The sequence below is a fragment of the Glycine max genome, chromosome 4 (assembly GCF_000004515.6).
Source record: "Glycine max cultivar Williams 82 chromosome 4, Glycine_max_v4.0, whole genome shotgun sequence".
Classification (NCBI taxonomy): domain Eukaryota; kingdom Viridiplantae; phylum Streptophyta; class Magnoliopsida; order Fabales; family Fabaceae; genus Glycine; species Glycine max.
In genome coordinates this window covers 27,709,070-27,728,038 of record NC_016091.4, presented here as the reverse complement: position 1 = coordinate 27,728,038, position 18,969 = coordinate 27,709,070, and positions in this window count along the sequence as shown.

The following is an 18,969-nucleotide window of genomic DNA, read 5'->3' as shown; positions in this document are numbered from 1 at the left end:
GATTGCATCAGAGAAGACCATTTTAGGTCATGGTTTCCTTTCCTTCTTTTTGTTCATTTGGTGACAATTCTGTATTGTTCAGATATTGTCCGGTCTAAAGACCTCTCTGCACATTTCTTCTGGTTTCTTTGACCAGGAGCTTTCTTCTTTTTTTTTTCTTTACTTTCTCCCATTCTTTGGTTGGGACTTTTCTTTCTTTTCTTTTTTCTTTCTCCCTCTCTTTGATTGGGAATTTCCTTGTTTCCTTTTTTCCTTTGATTGGAAATTTTCCATCTCTTCTTTTTTTGCTTTCTCTTTGATTGGAAATTTTCCTTCTCTTTTCCTTTGATTGGAAATTTTCCTTCTCTTCTTTTTTGCTTCCGAGGGTAAGGATTGACATTCTCACCCTGGGTCAAGGTTTATGGTGAGTCAGGATTTTGGCTCAAGACTTGTAGAATGGCTAGGCATGGTACATATCAGGGTTTGGTTTGGTTCAAGGATAAAAGGGATGCCCCACATTATTTCCATGACACAAATGCAAAAATGATGATTTGGAAATTTTATGCAAAACTGGTCATGCATGTATCTATGTGGACACTCAAATGTCAAATTTTTATGGTCATGTGATGCTAGGGCTCAGGATTCATTTCCTCTATTTTAAATCAACCCAATGTTTCCAAAATATGTTCTTTTATCCATTTGTGCATTCATCCGAGTCCATTTTGGGTGTCCGGAAAAATTTTCACAGCATTCACCCTTCAGGTATATACACATTTTTTTTCAAAAACTAGCTATGATCAGCGAATTTTTCTTTAAAGAAAAGTTGGAAGTCATCTCTTTTCAAAAGCATGTCGGTTTTTCAGCTAAACAACTTATTTTTCTTTTTCCATCTTTTTTTTTTCTTTTTTTTTTTCATTTGTTCATTTTTTTTCTCGTTTGTTTTTTTTCCTTCTTTTTTTTTATGAGGTATTTTGCTACCTAAACATGTGTATATTTTTGTGAGGTATTTTTGCTATATACATGCATATCCAAGGTATCTTGCTACCTAAACATACATATATATATTTTGTGAGGTATCTTTTTGCTACATACATGCATATCCAAGCTATCTTGCTACCTAAACATACATATATATATTTTGTGAGGTATCTTTTTGCTACATACATGCATATCTAAGGTATCTTGCTACCTAAACATACATATATATATTTTGTGAAGTGTGTTTTTTTTTACATACATGCATATCTAAGGTATCTTTCTACCTAAACATACATATATATATTTTGTGAGGTATGACTACCTTCCGAGCTTGTGCTCGTTTTATTTAAATTCCTAGGATCATGAGCAACTAGGTGTGTCCTACTATGAAAAGTGATCAAATAACAAGCATAGATTCAAAAGGTACTAGGTTGCCTCCTAGTAGCGCTTCTTTAACGTCTTTAGCTGGACGCCTTATGACTTGTCAGTCACTGACCTAGTACTTTGCTTACCTTTGGCTTTGGACTTGGTAGCCTGCTGGTCGGCCATGTGTCGTAGGCAACGCTCTAACCTTTTTGCGGATGAGGTGGTGGCGGTGTGTCTATTGCCCACTACCGGCCATCCCAATGCTGCTGTGGTGTTTCGCCCTGCGCCTGCCTGGGGGCGCAGTACTTCTTGATGAAAGCTCGATTGGTAGGGGGGTCTGATGACTTTGCTGGGGGCGACAGACACTCCGTAGAACTGACAGAGACCCGTAATTAGAGCTTGACAACTCCAAGACCCTGTTGGACTTCTTCGGGTCCACTGGGTGTCTTGCAGGCGCAATCCCTGCAAACAATAGATGAAATCAGAAATCAGTTGAGCGATGTGCATACTTACCTATGATGATGTGACCTTGCCGCGGGGGGGGGGGGGGTACGGGCATCCTGTAGGACTGATAGAGGCCCGTTACCAGAGCTGGAAACCCCAGGGCCCTGCCTGACTTTTCCGGGTCCACTGGGTGTCTTTGTGGGTGCGATCCCTGCAAACAATAGATGGTATCAGAAATCAGTTGAACCATATGCATACTTACCCATGTCGGGACGACACAGACCAACTGATACTTTTGCAGGGGGAGATTGGCATTGCGGTCGCTGGGCAGAATGTTGCTAAGTAGCAATGTCATCTATATCTGTGTAAGAGTGGTCATGTTGGTGCGCATGATCCGCACTCGTCTCTTTGCAGTGGCACGGGTGAAATCTTGCCCCGATATGCATAGTAGCTGTGTGATAGCCTCCCTCTCTGGTTGTGCTCGCACAGTTGGCCCTCCTCCAATATCAGGGGGTGGCCCAGGAACCGTTAAAAGGAAACTACTGGTCCCTTAACCGGGAGTGCAAGTCTCGGTTAAGCATTTAAGGACAGAGGACCTTAAATTATCTTAAGGTGTGGATATGGAGCCCACTGAAAGTGAGGACGCGTAGCCCTCTAAAGGCGAGGGCGTGTCGCCTTTTGAAGGCGAGGGAGTGTAGTCCTATGATGGCGAGGACATGCAATCCTCTAAAGGTGAGGGCATGTCCCTCTTTGAAAATGGGGGACATGTAGTCCTCTGAAGGTGAGGGCGTGTAGCCCTACAAAGGTGAAGGTACATGACCCTTTGAAGGCGAGGACGTGTAGTCCTTTGAAGGCGAGGACGTGTAGTCCTCTGAAGGTGAGGGCGTGCAGCCCTCTGTTGGCGAGGACGTGTAGTCCTCCAAAGGTGAGGGCGTGTACCCCTACGAAGGTGAGGACATGCAGTCCTCTGATGGCGAGGGCGTGTAGCCCTTTGAAGGTGAGGACATGCAGTCCTCTAATGGCGAGGGTGTGTAGCCCTCTGAAGGTGAGGACGTGTGATCCTCTAAAGGTGAGGGCGTGTAGCCCTATGAAGGTGAAGACATGCAGTCCTCTGATGGCGAGGGCGTGTAGCCCTCTGAAGGTGAGGACATGCAGTCCTCTGTTGGCGAGGGCGTGTAGCCCTCTGGAGGTGAGGACATGCAGTCGTCTGAAGGTGAGGGCGTGTAGCCCTACGAAGGTGAGGACATGCAGTCCTCTGAAGGTGAGGACGTGCAGTCCTCTGATGGCGAGGGCGTGTAGCCCTCTGAAGGTGAGGGCGTGCAGCCCTCTGTTGGCGAGGACGTGTAGTCCTCCAAAGGTGAGGGCGTGTAGCCCTACGAAGGTGAGGACATGCAATCCTCTGATGGCGAGGGCGTGTAGCCCTACGAAGGTGAGGACATGCAGTCCTCTAAAGGTGAGGACATGCAGTCCTCTGATGGCGAGGGCGTGTAGCCCTCTAAAGGTGAGGACATGCAGTCCTCTGAACGCGAGCCAATAGGTGCAAGTACCAAAGGACTTTAACCTTACAAGAAAGCAAGAGGTTGACTCTTTGAGAGGGCCTCTCATCTATTCACTTATTACCTAATATGAACATGGTGATTTTTTGGGGATGCAAATGTATGCAACCTTCATCTTGAAATGCAGTAAATGCAGGCTTTGTATGCAATAATGCAATGTTATAGAAAATTGTACAATGTTCATGACATTCTTTCCCTATTTTGTGATTTTGATTTTGATTTGATTATTTTTTTTGGAAAACACAAATTGACTGTCCTTTTGAAAGAGGTGATAGTCCATGCAACCTTATCCTATCTTTTGCAAATCTCTCCGAGAACTCCCTCAGAGTGTGTGTTTTGTTTGATTTAGTCATTTGACCATTTTGGAGTGACGACAATGGAGTCGTTTGATGTTTAATCAATCCATTGAAATCCTAGGGTTTGCACCCCTTTTTTGTTGAAAACATCGATGGGTGAGAACTTTTGATCGGTCCCTATGTTCACTTGAGGCTCATGCACGGTGCCCCTCATTGCCCCAGTGTAGGGCTTTGAGGTACCAATCGTTGTCTTTCGTCATGACCTTGTAGGAGGGAACCTATTGGGTGAGAACTTCTAATCTGCCCCTAGGTTCACTTGAGGCTCATGCACGATGCCCCTCATTGCCCCAGTGTAAGGCTTTGAGGTACCAATCGTTGTCTTGTTTTCATAGCCTCGTAGTGAGGAAGAATGAAAGAAGCAGTTGATTCTTGCAAAAAGAATTTTCCAAGGACGAGAAATAGTTGAAGGATTTTTTCAGTTGATGGATTAAGTCAAATGACTCCTATGTAGAAGCAAGATGTTTTGATGTATTGATGATGCCGAAGGATCAAGTGCTTCTAAGTTTTATTCGAGACAAGAAATCAAGATATATGATCAAGTTGATCTCTAGAATCTTAGGAAGAAGTTTCCAAATTGAAAAACAAAAGGTTTGACCAAAGAATTCTATCATTTCAAATTGAGATTTGCTCTCTGGTAATCGATTACCAGCAGTTGAAAATGTTTTAATTCAAATTTTTAAAACCTGTAATCGTTTACACAAGTCTTGTAATCGATTACCAAAAGGGATTTTCGGAAAATAATTTCCAAGAGTCACATCTATTCAAATGGTTTATGAATGGGCATCAAAGATGGCTTGGAAGCACGAATTTAAAGAGAGTTTTCATTGCCCACAAAGTTTATCCTCTCAAAAGATTAAGAGTTTTTCTGAACTGAACTGTCTTATCCTCAAAAAGATTCCTTGGTCAACCACTTGCATATTCAATAAGGAATTTTGATTGGTCCTCATTGTACAATCTATCCCTTTTAAGAGAGATTTCTTCTTCTCTTCTTCTTACTTTTGAAAAGGGATTAAGAGACTGAGAGAGTCTCTTATTGTAGAGGATTCTTGAACACAAGGGAAGGGTTGTCCCTGTGTGGTTCAGACTTTGTAAAAGGAGTTTTACAAAGAGAGTGGAAAATCTCAAGTGGGTTTCTTGAGGACTGGACGTAGGCGCGGGAAGTGGCCGAACCAGTATAAATCAAGTTTGCATTCCTCTCTTCCTTTAAACTTCTTTTATTGCTATTTATCTTTTGCTTTAAAGAAGTTTATTTTGATTTGTCTTTTGAGTAATTCATGTTAAGGGTGCATTGTTAATCCAAAAAGAAAGAGTGATAGTTCAATTGGGGAATAGTCTTTGCATCTTAATTCAACCCCCCCTTTCTTAAGATAACTGAAGCCATTTGTCCAACATCCTATTCTTGACAACTCGCTTCTCTAAGAAGACAAACTTTCCGGAATGATAAAATGAGGTCACACGAACGTCTACATTTTTACTTGAAAACACAGTCAATCAAATGCCTTTTATTTTTTTTATTTTGAAACTTATTTGTTTTGAACTTTGCTCGTTGTTTTACGGCACCCCCACCAACGTGCAAGACGAGTAATCTCTGATTGAACAGTCTTGGAAGTCAACACTCAGGAGCGCGGATCGCTTGAGCATACAGACCCATGGCTTGCACCCACATTCCGGTGAAAGTTGAATAAGCAAACATGCGTTTGTGAGAGGATGAGAGAGACAAGGATGTCCATTTTATCCATATCATTTAGCATTGTAACTGTGGTTTATGGCATAAACTTGAAAATCCTGATGAGTCATAACAACAGCTTCCAGAATTGCCCCATGTATGGTGTTGCTTGTCAATGTTAGGATTCAACAAGCGATTCTCCTCAAATTTCAGCCAGCTCGTATCAATTAGACCTTGCACCTTACGCTTCAGAGCCCTACAATGCTCAATGGAACGCCCCGGGGCTTCTCCGTGACAAGCACACGTTGCGTTCGAGTCGTATTCTCGGAGAAATGGAGGTTGATGAACCTTGGCTAGGGTTATGGCTACCATTGAATTATCAAGTAGATATGGGATCAAGTTTAGCATATGACAACGGAATTTGGGGTGAACCCTACAGGCTTTTTGCTGCAAAATTCCTTTTTGTTGGTGTTTTTTTTTGGTTTGTGCTAAAGGTGGTCTTCGTCATTGGAAGTGCGGTAGACAGACTTTGTGGTTGATTTAGGGATGGCCTTTGTGGATAACTGGGTGGTGGGTAAGGAGGAGGTTTGTTATTGACTGAGTAATGACATTGTTGGGTTTGGTGGGAAACTTGGCCATATAGGAATGGCAGTCACAGCATGGGTTTCTCCCTCTTTCTCACCCTCTTCATTTGCCCCAGTTTTCTCAGTCATCCTAGTAGGATGATCAAATTTGCCTCTTTTCGGACCCACATCATCCTTTCACTGGCGAAGACCAAATCCGCAAAGCTTTGAGGGTGCGTAGCCCACCATCTTTTCATAGTAGAGTATCGATAATGTGTCTACCATCACGATCATCGTCTCCCTTTCCATCATTGGGGGTACCACCTGGGCCGCCAGATCCCTCCACCTTTTGGGCGTGTTCTTTGAAAGATCCGTCCCCCTTTTTGCAAATGTTCTGTAGTTGCATCCTATCCGGAACCATATCAAAATTGTACTGATACTGCCTAACAAAGGCAACCATTAGGTCCTTCCAAGAATGGACTCGGGAAGGTTCCAAGTTAGTGTACCAGGTAACAGCTACCCCAGTAAGACTTTCTTGGAAAAATGTATCAGCAGTTTCTCATCTTTTGCGTATGCCCCCATCTTCCGACAGTACATCTTTAGATGGTTCTTGGAGCGAGTAGTCCCCTTGTACTTGTCAAAGTCCAGCACCTTGAACTTGGGAATGACCATGTTTGGGTATTAGGAACAACTTTTCTAGGTTAGCAAAGGCATAATCTTCACCTCCTTCAATGGCCCTGAGCCTTTCCTTTAGATGATCCGCCTTTCCCTTTTCGGCCATAGCAGGAGGGGCTCTTCCCACCGCAAAATGAAATGGTTGTGGTTGTGGGCGAAACTGAGGGCTCTCCAAAGTGTTTTCAAAGGGTATACCACCAACTGCTTGCCCTTCAGTGGCATATCCGAGCCAAGGCTCGAAGCCAGCTAGATTATGGTGGGGAATTTCATGTGTCTCCCCCATGGTTTGAGAGATATGTGCCTGATGAGGTTATTGGTTCTCAATGAGTATCGGAGTGGAGTTATTGAGATTTTCATTGAGAGTGTATGCCACATTGGGTGGTGTATAGTTGGGAGGCAAGCCATATGATGGGAAGGCGTGCTCGTTTTGAATTTGCACATCATGGGGTCATCCGTACTTCCCAAATCTTTGCCTACCATATTTGAGGTTGGATGATTCATTTGCTTGAGGCCAGATGGGAGCATCGGGTTCACCTTAGCGACAGCGCTAATAGCGGCAACTATAACCGCATTGGCTTCCATTATCTTCTTCATGCTCATCATGGCCTTCATCATTGTGGCCATTTGCTCTTTTATGGCCTCCATTTTCGGCCTTCATCTTCTCTTGCACCTCCTCTGCTTCACCCATTACTCTAGCTCTAGCACGAGTTCGGTAAGGGCGCCGTAAAGCGTGTCCTTTTCTTTTTGATAAGTTCATTTTATTTTATTTTATTTCATTTTTCAAGGAAAGAATGCAATGAGTAATGCAACCAATGAAAAGCATGGATGCATGCGAACGATGTACAGTCGAAGTATTGCGAATTTTTACGCAGGATATGGGGTTGAATCAAATTAGATTTTCAACATGGTCCATGACATCTTTGTCAAGGTGAAACTGGAAGTAACAAGGACATCAACAATCCTAAATATGTTTGGCAGTAGACGAAGCAGTGATGTGACTCAATTCATCTTTTGCCCCAATTTTGCAGGACGGTTACTTCCATATTTCAACTTGACTTGATGAACCTTTTTGTAAAAGCATGAGCTTGGTTCAACCCTATAATCCAAGGAATGGAAATTCTGATCGCCAATACTTCAACAACATCTCATAGGGATGAATGACTCGGGCATACTTTAAGCTTATGCACGGAAAATGTAATTATGAAATTGAGATGCCTGAAGAAACACCATTTCCTAGTTAACCATGCATTAGGTACCATGTTCAATTATTTTGTTTTGTTGTTGGTTTTTTTTTTTTTTTTTTTTTTTTTTTTAGAAATGGGTTTATGATCCCAACATTGTTGGCTCATGGTGCCTAACACATGCAACTAAGAAGGTAGTGTGAAGTTTCACGCTTCCCCTTTTTTGTTTTTGTTTTGTAGAGGAAAACGCAAGGATGAGCAAACATGAAAACAAATGGTATGCAATTTTGCAGATCAAAAAGTTTGTTGAACGCATATGCATGATGATGCCATGACTCATGCAAAATGTGAGGCTGGAATATGATAACGGACAAATGCAGGAACGATATGTTCATTATGATGTTATGAAGAGATGCTTATGCGATGCATGATATGAACGCATTTTACGGACACGAGAGCCCGAAAAATTATCTCTTCTTACTTGCACATTTGGGGGCGCAGTGCCCCATGTGTACAATTAAGAAGGTGATATGGACCTTCCGGCTTCCCGAGACATACAATGCATGCTAGGGATAAAATGCGGGAGTAACTTGATTCGCACTGATTTTTGGAGTAAAAACGTGGGATAAACTCATTTTATTCAAAAAGTTATAACTAGTCAAGATCTGAGCGACAATACGAACTTCCTAGCGGTTTCTAATCATATGGTCCATTAAGTCTATCATATGTTGACAATAGCTGAGAAGTCCGTGGATCTCCTCGGGAGCGGAGTAGGTGTCCACCATTGCTTTGGCCTTGGTTAGCAATCGGGGAAGTTCTTGACTCCCGCTCAAGGTAAGAGCAAATCGGTCCATCCACACGGTTGCCTCTTGGTGCAATGAATCAATTACCCTTTCCCTTGCTTCCCTTTCTGCTGATATCTTGGCGTACTCATCTTCTAGCCTTTGCTCGTGAGTCGCCGCTAGATTTAGCTTCTCTTTGCACTCATCGATGATGGCCCACATATTCCCTTTAGTCTCACTTTAACTGTTGGGACAAATTTCTTTTCGACCTAAGGCAAGCCTTTAGCTCGTCCTTCCAGATCATGCCTTTGACCCATGATGATTCCTTTCACCTCTTCAGAGTTTGAGCTCACTATTGCTGCCCTATAAAGCCCCTCAAAACTTGTTTTGGTCGTGTTCTTCCTTTCGGGCCTTCTTGGTTTCTCATTCCAAGGCTTCATCGGTGGCCATATTAACGTCCCTTAGTTCATCATACTCTCTTCATACTTTGATGGCTATGGACTTGAACTTCTCTTTGACTACCCGGGCTCTTTCAAGCTTTGCCTTTAGCGCTTGCACCTCATCACTTTCTTCCGAAGCTTTAACCTCATTGTCTCTCACAGTCTTTAGATTTGGGAGCCAATCCAATCCTTGTGTCCGGACTCTCATCCACTTATGATAGCGACCGATGATCCCATTACTGCTTCCCCTAAGCTCTCTGTCCTTTCTTCATGCCGCATCCCGTGCCTTGCGAACTCCTTGGAGTACCTTTGCATTGGGGTCACTGAAACCCCGTGTAATGAAAGGCGTGATGCTTTCGTCTAATGGCGCTCCTCTCATGGGGTAGCCAAGCTGTCTTATGGCGAGGACGGGATTATAATTAATACAACCCCATGTTCCCATCCAGGGAACATTTGGATATCCTTCGCATGAAGATACAATCCTGATTCTTCCTTCCTTCTAGCGAGGGAACCAATTAACAGACGTCCCTCCATGCTAGCCAAGAGTTGGTCCCAATTCGCCTTTCCTTTTTCGACGCACGAGCGGTGACCTTGTAGCGGATAGACGGGCCTACCTTCTTGGAGAAAAAGGTGTGAAACTAACCACACATAGAGAGCCAGTGCACAACAAACAATTCTTGCGCTGCTCTTTTCACATCCCCGGTCGAACGTGTCATATAGGTCGGCTAGCATAGCGACAACCGGGCTTTCCTTGTGGTTATGATAGGCGAGAAAAGCGTCGATCGCTGCCAGGTCCACCAACCCATCCACATTCGAAAAGAGGACTCCTCCAAAGATCAACAGTGCGAGAACGTCTATGAATGGGGCCCATTCGTTTCTACCTGCCAAGATTCTTGCTTTTGCCTCCAAACATTTTCTCGGTATCCCGACCACCCCATTTTCGACTTGCTTTTGATGGTCTAATTCCTTCGCCAAGATTTGGAATATTTTAGAAATTCTAGCTAATGAGGGATAGAACCCTGAGAAGAGGTATGGTTTCCTTCCCCCTAGAGGACATCCTAGGATTTCTTCGAATTCTTCCACCATGGGTGATAGTTGGAAGTCCCCAAAAGTGAAGCACCTCAACGGATGATCGTAATACTGGGCAAGGGAGGCAATGGACTCTGTGGAGACTTCTACCCTAGCTAGGTCCCAAATCTTACCATAGGCTTTGCGGAAGGCTTGCCGTTGAAGTTGACCCATTAATTGCCCCAACTCTCGTAAACTAGTGACCTCTAAGCTCTTGATTTTGACTTGATAGAACCTCTTTTTAAACGAAGGCTTTTGACTTGATCCCATGTTTTACTAAAGTGAAATAAAATCTAGTGCGAATCAAAACTCCGACATCTATCATGGGTGGAATGGATGAATGCATGAAGAAATGCATATGACACAGATGCAATTTACAAATACGGGAGCCCGAGAAATTGTCTCCTTCTTAGATACAACGTCTAGGGGTAGCAAAGTGCCCCAACGTATGTATTTAAAACGGTGACACGGACCCTTCGTTGGTTTGCTAAAGTGAGGGGATCAAAGACGAAACCTACGCATGATGCATATGCGAAAGGCACAACACGGGGATGTACATAGTACGAAAATATTCACAAACAAATATAAGCAAAAGGGTATATGATGCTTATGCATGGCAGTGTGAAAAATGGCACGCAACGTGTTTGCTCCGTGCCCCTATTTAAGGGACCTATAAGGGAAAGAGCTAACTAGGCTTTTAGTAATAATCCCCAAGGTAGTCATATCTCTCTTGATGGTTTCTAGAGGTATCATCCCCTTCGAAGAACATATTGCAGCAGTAGGGACTACTAGCAACAATAAGTTTTCAAAGAGAAAAGCTCTAGATGAGGGTTCACTGTAATCAAGCAAGTTGGAGACCTAGCATGATCACAGATTCACCTCCACTCCTTATGTTCCCATGAACCCGGGTATAGGGCCCTTTTTCACTCACATTGTGTGCAAATAGTGTTGGTGTTTTGTGTGCATCAAATGAATAAATATTTACCTCATGCATACATTTTAAAACGCACTAAAAGCAACAAAGAGTTTATATACACAAGTACATAATGAAGGAAAACAACAAAGGAGTAAGTCATGGTAAAGCATTTGCACAAGATTAAATGGCCTAACTCTCTAAAAATTGTCCCCAGTGGAGTCGCCAACTGTTGCAACCTACCCTTCGGCGGGAGGGCGACGCGTGACTCGCGGGATGCGTGTTCCACGAAAGGAATACGCGCGGAGTCGCCACCAACGTTTATTTGAGGAAAACGTCGGAAAAACCGGAAAAGACGCGATCTACGAACTTTTAAGTGAAAGGTTCGGGAGTTGTATTTACGCACGGGGAAGGTATTAGCACCCCACACGTCCGTCACAAGGGACGACAGCCTTTAATCGAATGTGCAAACATGACTTTGATTTTTTATGTTCCCTTTTTATGTCTCTATAACCTTTATACCCTTTTTATATTTTTCTCTTTTTGTGGTCGACAAGGGTGTTTCCCTTTGCTCCTACGTATTCCTCAATTTTGCGATGAGGAAATCAGACCTACGTAGTTCTTTCGGAACAAAGTGTTTGGTTAAGTTATTTTTGTCTTTTTTGTAAAATATGTTTTTATTGAACAAAAGGTCATTTAAGGTGTTTGGACCATTAAACGGTCTTTTGATTTTGAAAGGAGAGAAACGTTAAGGCGTTGGACCATTAACGACCTCTTGTTTTTGAAAGGAGAGAAACGTTAAGGCATTGGACCATTAACGATCTCTTGGGGTGGTCGACAAAAGCGGGGCTTTTGCTCCTACGTATCCTCAACGAGGAACTCAGACCTACGTAGTTCTTGCTTTTTGTCAAGTGATTCTTTTTTACTTAAGTGGTGATCATTTTAAGGCGTTGGACCTTAAAAATGATCCATTTTACTTAGTGAGAAATTGAAATGACAAACTTCAAAAGCATATTTTTATGGACGAGCTTGACTAGGCGAATTGATTTTAGCCTTTAGTTTCACTTTAGTTATTAATCAATTCGATTAAGAATGAGAAATCCCAAAGAGAAAACGTCCGATTGATTTTCCGCTTTATTTTACTAAAAGATGTCTTTTTGATTATTATATTATTTTTTATCTCTTTTTTGATTTCCAACGTGGTTACGGCACGACCGAACGGTCGGAATTTATTTTAATCGAAGTTAACGGATAATACAATTCAAACGTTCGGTGGAAATTTATTTTATTTTAAAGTTAAGCGAGAAATGACTTAAGTAAAATGGCTTAAGCACGTCAACAGGGGGTATAAAAAGTAAACAAAACGAAAATAAAAATGCACGAAACACAATGTGGACCACTACGGGTACATAGAATGAATCGAAAAGCTTGGTTCGAGGTACTTACCCGTTGAAGATCGAAGAATGACGAAGAACGAATCAAGAACGTCGAAGAACGGTTGAAATCTTTGCGAAATTCCTCACGGAAAATGTTACGGAAACGTTTCGGAAGCGCCTCGGCTTAGATTTTCTTCACGGAAACAATTTTTCCAAGCAAATTCGAAAGAGAGAGAAGTGCCAAAGGGGCTGAACCCTTTTCTTCTTCACTTCCTCCCCTATTTATAGCAAAATAGGGGAGGTGGTTGCCGCCCAGCTCGCCCAGGCGAGCTCAGCTCGCCAGCCAGGTTGCTTCCTCCAGAAGCAACAGCCTTCTGGAGGAATATTCTGGAGGGCCCAAGTGGGCCTGGGTGCTATTTGCACCCCCATTTTTACTAAGTACACCCCCTCTGCTTTTTTTTGGTGATTCTTTTTTCGTAAAGTTACGGAAACTTACGAATTTCGTAACGATACTTGTTTTCTTTCCGTAATGTTACGGAACCTTGCGGATTACATAATCATCCCCTTTTTGACTTACGGAATGTTACGGAACCTCACTTAATTATGCAACGATGCTTCCATTTGATTTCCGGTGTGTCACGGAAACTTACGGATTGTGCATCAATATTTTTTGGTTTTTCGGCATGTCCTGGAATTTCACAAATTGCCTAATGATGGGTACCAAGCACCTCACAAGGACCAAAGAAAGGTCGCATGTCATCAAGCAAAGGTCCCCGGACGAAATTAGGGTATGACAGACGCTAAGCCCCAATCCTCTACTGTTTCTAAAAATTGTAGACTTAGGCTAAGCGCCCCTGTGCGCTAAGTCTATTCTGCAGAAAAAAATGTTTTCTGTGTTTTCGAGCTAAGCGTCAGCTTGCTGCGCTTAGCGCTTGTGTTAATTTCATAAAGCGTGCTAAGCGCCCAGCTCTGTTTTCAGTTTAATTTTTCTATTTTCTTGAGAATAAACATGTCCTTGATTATAGCTTTATGTAAGGTTAGGGGAGTTCAGTCTGATTCGAGGTCCCTGGAGAGCTTGAGTCCTGCCATTAATTTGGCTTATATTAAGAAGAACTGTTGGAATCTGGATGATCCAATAGTAACTTTCAGATGACCTAGGAAGGCCAGAGGAAAGAGATCTGAGGTCTCTTCCACAACAGCATCAGAGACAGGAGGTCCTTCTTCTTCTACACTTCCTCCTTCTTCCTCTGTAGAGATCCCAATGATTCCTCCTGCACCCACACAAATACCACTACTAACTCCTCTTTCAACAGGTCAAGCAAATTTTATTTTCACTCCTCAGATGCTTCACTCCATGCTCTAGAGCATCCATAAAGGGCATTCCATCATCATGCAGAGCCTTCAGGGCTTGGGCTTGCCCTCCATTATGAGCATGGAGGAGTTTGACTCACAGGTGGGTGGCCTGGCCAGGAGACCAGCCTTCTTCCTCTAGAGGGGGTGGGGCCTCCACAGCCTAGGAGCCTGTGACTGAGGAGCCACCACCACCAGCACCATTTCCAGCAGCAACAGAGGAGGAGACCACTCCAGCTCAGACCCCATAGCCATCTCCACCATCTGCATTTGCTCTTGAGGAGACTCAGCCATCAGCACTGGATCTTAATGAAGACCAGCCATAGGAGAAGCAGCACGTTTAAATTTTTTGCATTATGAACACTTTAGTTTAATTTCCGTTATTTTATGATTTATGTCATTTAAATTTCAGCTTTTATATTTCAGTAGCATAGCTATTTGTGTGCTTGTACAAAAAGCTTGATTGAACATTGTATGCAGTGGATTGTTTGGTATGAAATGAGTGTTTGGAAATGATTTGATTGAGCAAATGTATGAATTGAATGGATTGGGATGATTGGGTGATTGTTTGGATCAAGTTTGCCATCATTAGAAGAGAATGAGCATATGATTGGAATTATGTCTGACAATATTAGTTGGTTGTCAAATTGATTGTGAAGGAATGCATTAACCGTATCCCGGTGAGAGTGTGATATTTAAAATTTTGAGAGAAACGACTATCATGTAGTGTTGATTTTTGTGTGAATCTTTGAAGTATGGATTGGATGCATGAACTTGAGAATGATGAAGGCCACGTTTGATTATGAATAGCTACTTAGCCAAAAAGCTAACCTTGTGATTGAATGAATTATCCCTAGCACCCAATTTGAGCTGAATGAATTGATTGATTGATTAAACTTTGAGCCCATTCAGTTGTATCTTCTGCTACCTTATTTTAGGTTGTAGGAGAGCATCATCCACAGAAGATGGTTCAAGGCAAATTTGTCCCAAATTTGGGGAGGTATTATAAAGGTAAATTTGTTTCAAATTTGGGGGAGGCACTGGGTAAGGATTGAAATGGTCAAAGAAAATTGTATATACACAATACTTCTGTTCCTTAAAAAAACTGTAAGTATAAATAAAGTTAATAAGTGTGTATGCTATAAATTCAGGTATGAAGGCTAAGTTCCTAAGAAAAAGGGCAAGTATGAGGAAGGAATGGAAAAAAAAAAGGAAGGTTATTCTTGTAGAAGCAAGCTTCATGATGAATCAAGATTGATTCAAGGAGTTTTGATGATAACAAAAATGATAACAAAAAGCTCAAAAGTCAAGAACACTTCATGTTAATAAAGATGACGACTTCAAGAATCAAAGAATGAGTTCAAGATTGAATCAAGAACACTTCAAGGATCAAAAGGAAATTTGATTTCAAGAATCAAGAATCAAGTTTCAAGATTCAAGTTCCAAGAATCAAGATCAAGATTTATGACTCAAGATTCAAGAATCAAGAGAAGACTCAATCAAGATAAGTATTAAAAAGATTTTTCAAAAACTGAGTAGCACATGAATTTTTCTCAAAACCTTTTACCAAAGAGTTTTTACTCTCTGGTAATCGATTACCAGATTATTGTAATCGATTACCAGTAGCAAAATGGTTTTCAAAAAGCTTTCAACTGAATTTACAATGTTCCAATTGATTTCAAAATGTTGTAATCGATTACAATGATTTGGTAATCGATTACTAGTGTGTTTGAACGTTGAAATTCAAATTTAAATGTGAAGAGTCACATCCTTTCACAAAAAATCTTTGTGTAATTGATTACACTGATTTGGTAATCGATTACCAATGATAGTTTCTGAACAAAATCAAAAGATGTAACTCTTCCAATAGTTTTCAACTTTTTCAAATGATTTTTTAAGTTTTTCTAAAAGTTATAACTCTTCTAATGGTTCTCTTGACCAGACATGAAGAGTTTATAAAAGCAAGGCTTTGATTTGCATTTCAATGAATGTTTTCAATTCATTCTTTAGACAAAAAACTTTTGCCAATTGATTTCTGAGTCTCTTTGAACTTCTTCTTCTTCCTTTTGCCAAAAGCTTTCCAAAGTTTTCTGGTTTTTCCAAACCTTGAAAACTCTGCTATTCATCTTCTTCATTCCCTTCTCCCTTTGCCAAAATGAATTCGCCAAGGACTAACCACCTGAATTCTTTTTGTGTCTCTCTTCTCCCTTTTCCAAAAGAACGAAGCACTAACCGCTTGAATTCTTTTGTGTCTCCCTTCTCCCTTGTCAAAGAATTCAAAACGACACAGTCTGAGAATTCTTTTGATTCTTCCCTTTCCCATATACAAAAAATTTCAAAGGACTAACCGCCTGAGAATTTTTTTGTATCCCCATTCACAAAGTTTAAAAGGTTTAACCACTTGAGAACTTTGTCCTAACACATTGGAGGGTACATCCTTTGTGGTACAAGTAGAGGGTACATCTACTTGGGTTATTGACTGAGAACAAGAGAGGGTACATCTCTTGTGGATCAGTTCTAGTGGAGGGTACATCCACTAGGTTGTTCAAAGAGAACAAGGGAGGGTACATCCCTTGTGGATCTTTGCTTGTAAAGGAATTTTACAAGGTTGAAAAGAAATCTCAAGGACCGCAGGTCGCTTGGGAACTGGATGTAGGCATGGGTTGTTGCCGAACCAGTATAAAAACTCTTGTGTGTTTGTCTCCTTCTTCCCTATTCTTTTAATTTCCGTTGTGCATTTTAATTCCCGCTTTTACTTTTGGTTAAGTTTCTTTTCTATTCTTCATTTACTTAACAATATAGTAAAAGCCTTAGAAGAGTAATTTTTTAATTAGTAAAGGTTTAGGAATAATTAATTCAACCCCCTTCTTAATTATTCTGAGGCCACTTGATCCAACAATTCTATGGATGAATGCTCTCCTAGAACCTAAGCTTTTGAATCCTAGAAAAACCATGAATTGTTGGCAGCCTAACCCCATTACAAGCCTAGAAAGTCCTTCGGATTCATTTTTGTGTGTTCATTACTATATGATATGAGATGAAATGCAAAGGTTGGAACTTGTGTTGGTTGTTTATGATGGAATAAGCCTAAACACTTGAGTTTGAGTGAAACAATGATTGTGAGGTTTTGGTTGATGATTCTTCCTTGATTTCTGTCATGCTTACTAGCTTATTTCAACTATGACTCTAATACTTGTGCTCCTATCTTTTAAAAGCTGCATGCTTGTGAGAAGTGATTGATTTAAGCATTCCATGATATTCAGTTCATATGGTTGATGTCCTTGATCAAATTGGCCACTATCTTTGTCACTTGAGGACAAGTGAACTGTTCTTTCTTTGCGCGAGGACAAGCAAAACTGTAAATTTGGGGGAGTTTGTTAGTCGCTTTGTACGACTAACTTTTGTATAGAAATCATTTTCCAAAGCTTTTATAATTCCCCAATTTATGGTTATTTTGTAGTGATTTTTGTAAATAAATCTTGTTTTATAGTTAATACTATCTCTAGAACATTTTGTTGGATCAAGTGGCCTCAGAATAATTAAGAAGGGGGGGTTGAATTAATTATTAATTTTCCTTGACTAATTAAAAGACTTAACCTTCTTAAAGTTACTAGATTTAATTAGGCTTTTACTACTAAGTTAATAAAGTAGGAAACAAAAATAGAAACTTAACCAAAAGTAAAAGTGGGAATTAAAAGTACACGGCGGAAATTAAAGAGTGTAGGGAAGAAGAAGACAAACACAAGATTTATACTAGTTCGGCCACAATCCGTGCCTACGTCCAGTCCCCAAGCAACCAATCGGTTCTTGAGATTTCTTTCAACCTTGTAAAATCCTTTACAAGCCAAAGATCCACAAGGGATGTACCCTCCCTTGTTCTCTTTGAATAACCAAGTGGATGTACCCTCCACTTGAACTGATCCATAAGAGATGTACCCTTTCTTGTTCTCAGTATAACAATCCCCAAGTAGATGTACCCTCTACTTGTACCACAAAGGATGTACCCTCCAATGTGTTAGGACAAAGAATTGTCAGGCGATTAGTCCTTTGAATCTTTGTAAGGGAAAACAAAAGATATCTCAGGCGGTTAGTCCTTTGAAATCTTTTGCTTAAGGGAAAGGGAAGAATCAAAAAAATTCTCAGGCCGTTAGTCCTTTGAATTCTCTTGGAAGACAGAAGAGAGACACAAAATAATTTAGGCGGTTAGTCCTTCTATTCTTTTGGCAAAGGGAGAAGCGAATGAAGAAGAATAGCACAAGTTTTTTATCAAAGAACTTTTCTTGAAAGAGAAAGGATTGAACAAAAACTTTTAGAAAGATGAAGAGACATGAATCAGAAAGTTCTATCAAAAACTTGTTATGAAACTTGTTGAAAGATTGTTAGATTGATTTTATTGTTCATGCCATGGTCACATATTTATAATCTCTTGATGAATCAAGTTAAAGTTTATGACTGTTGGCAATTTCTTTAAAACTAGTCACCTTTTAAAAATTGTGACTCTTTTGAAAACTAGTCACTTAAAAAGTTGTGACTTTTGAAAAATTCTTTATAAACAGGTCACTTTAAGAATTGTAACTTTTGGAAATTTATTTTTCGAAATCAGTCACTGGTAATCGATTAGCATTAAGGTGTAATCGATTACACATCAACAGATGTGACTTTTCATTTTAAATTTTGAAAATCAAAATGTTTAGAAACTCTGGTAATCGATTACAAGTATTGTGTAATCGATTACACAAGTTAAAAATGATTTGAAAATGTTTTATCACTAGTTGTGACTGTTGAAGTTTGAATTCTAACGTGTTAAAACATTGGTAATCGATTACATACTCATGGTAATCGATTACAACTTTGAAAATCAGTTTTGAAAACAATGTTGATTACTTGTAATCGATTACTACCTTTAGGTAATCGATTACCAGAGAGTAAAACTCTTTGGTAATGATTTTGTGAAAACTTCTTGTGCTACTCAATGTTTTGACAAACTTTTCAGTACTTATCTTGATTGAGTCTTCTCTTGATTCTTGAATCTTGAGTCTTGAATGTGGATCTTGTTTGTTCTTGATACTTGATTCTTGAATCTTTGGAATTTGCTTAACTCTTGATTCTTTGACATCATCAAAATAATCTTGGAAGTCATTGCTTCCACAATCTCCTCCTTTTTGATGATGACAATCCTGAAATCAAGAAAACGCATACAAGTTTTGTTCTACCGTTCACTCATCCCTTTCTCCCCTTTTCTTTTTGAATTTATGCTTAATTTTAAAGTTTTGAAA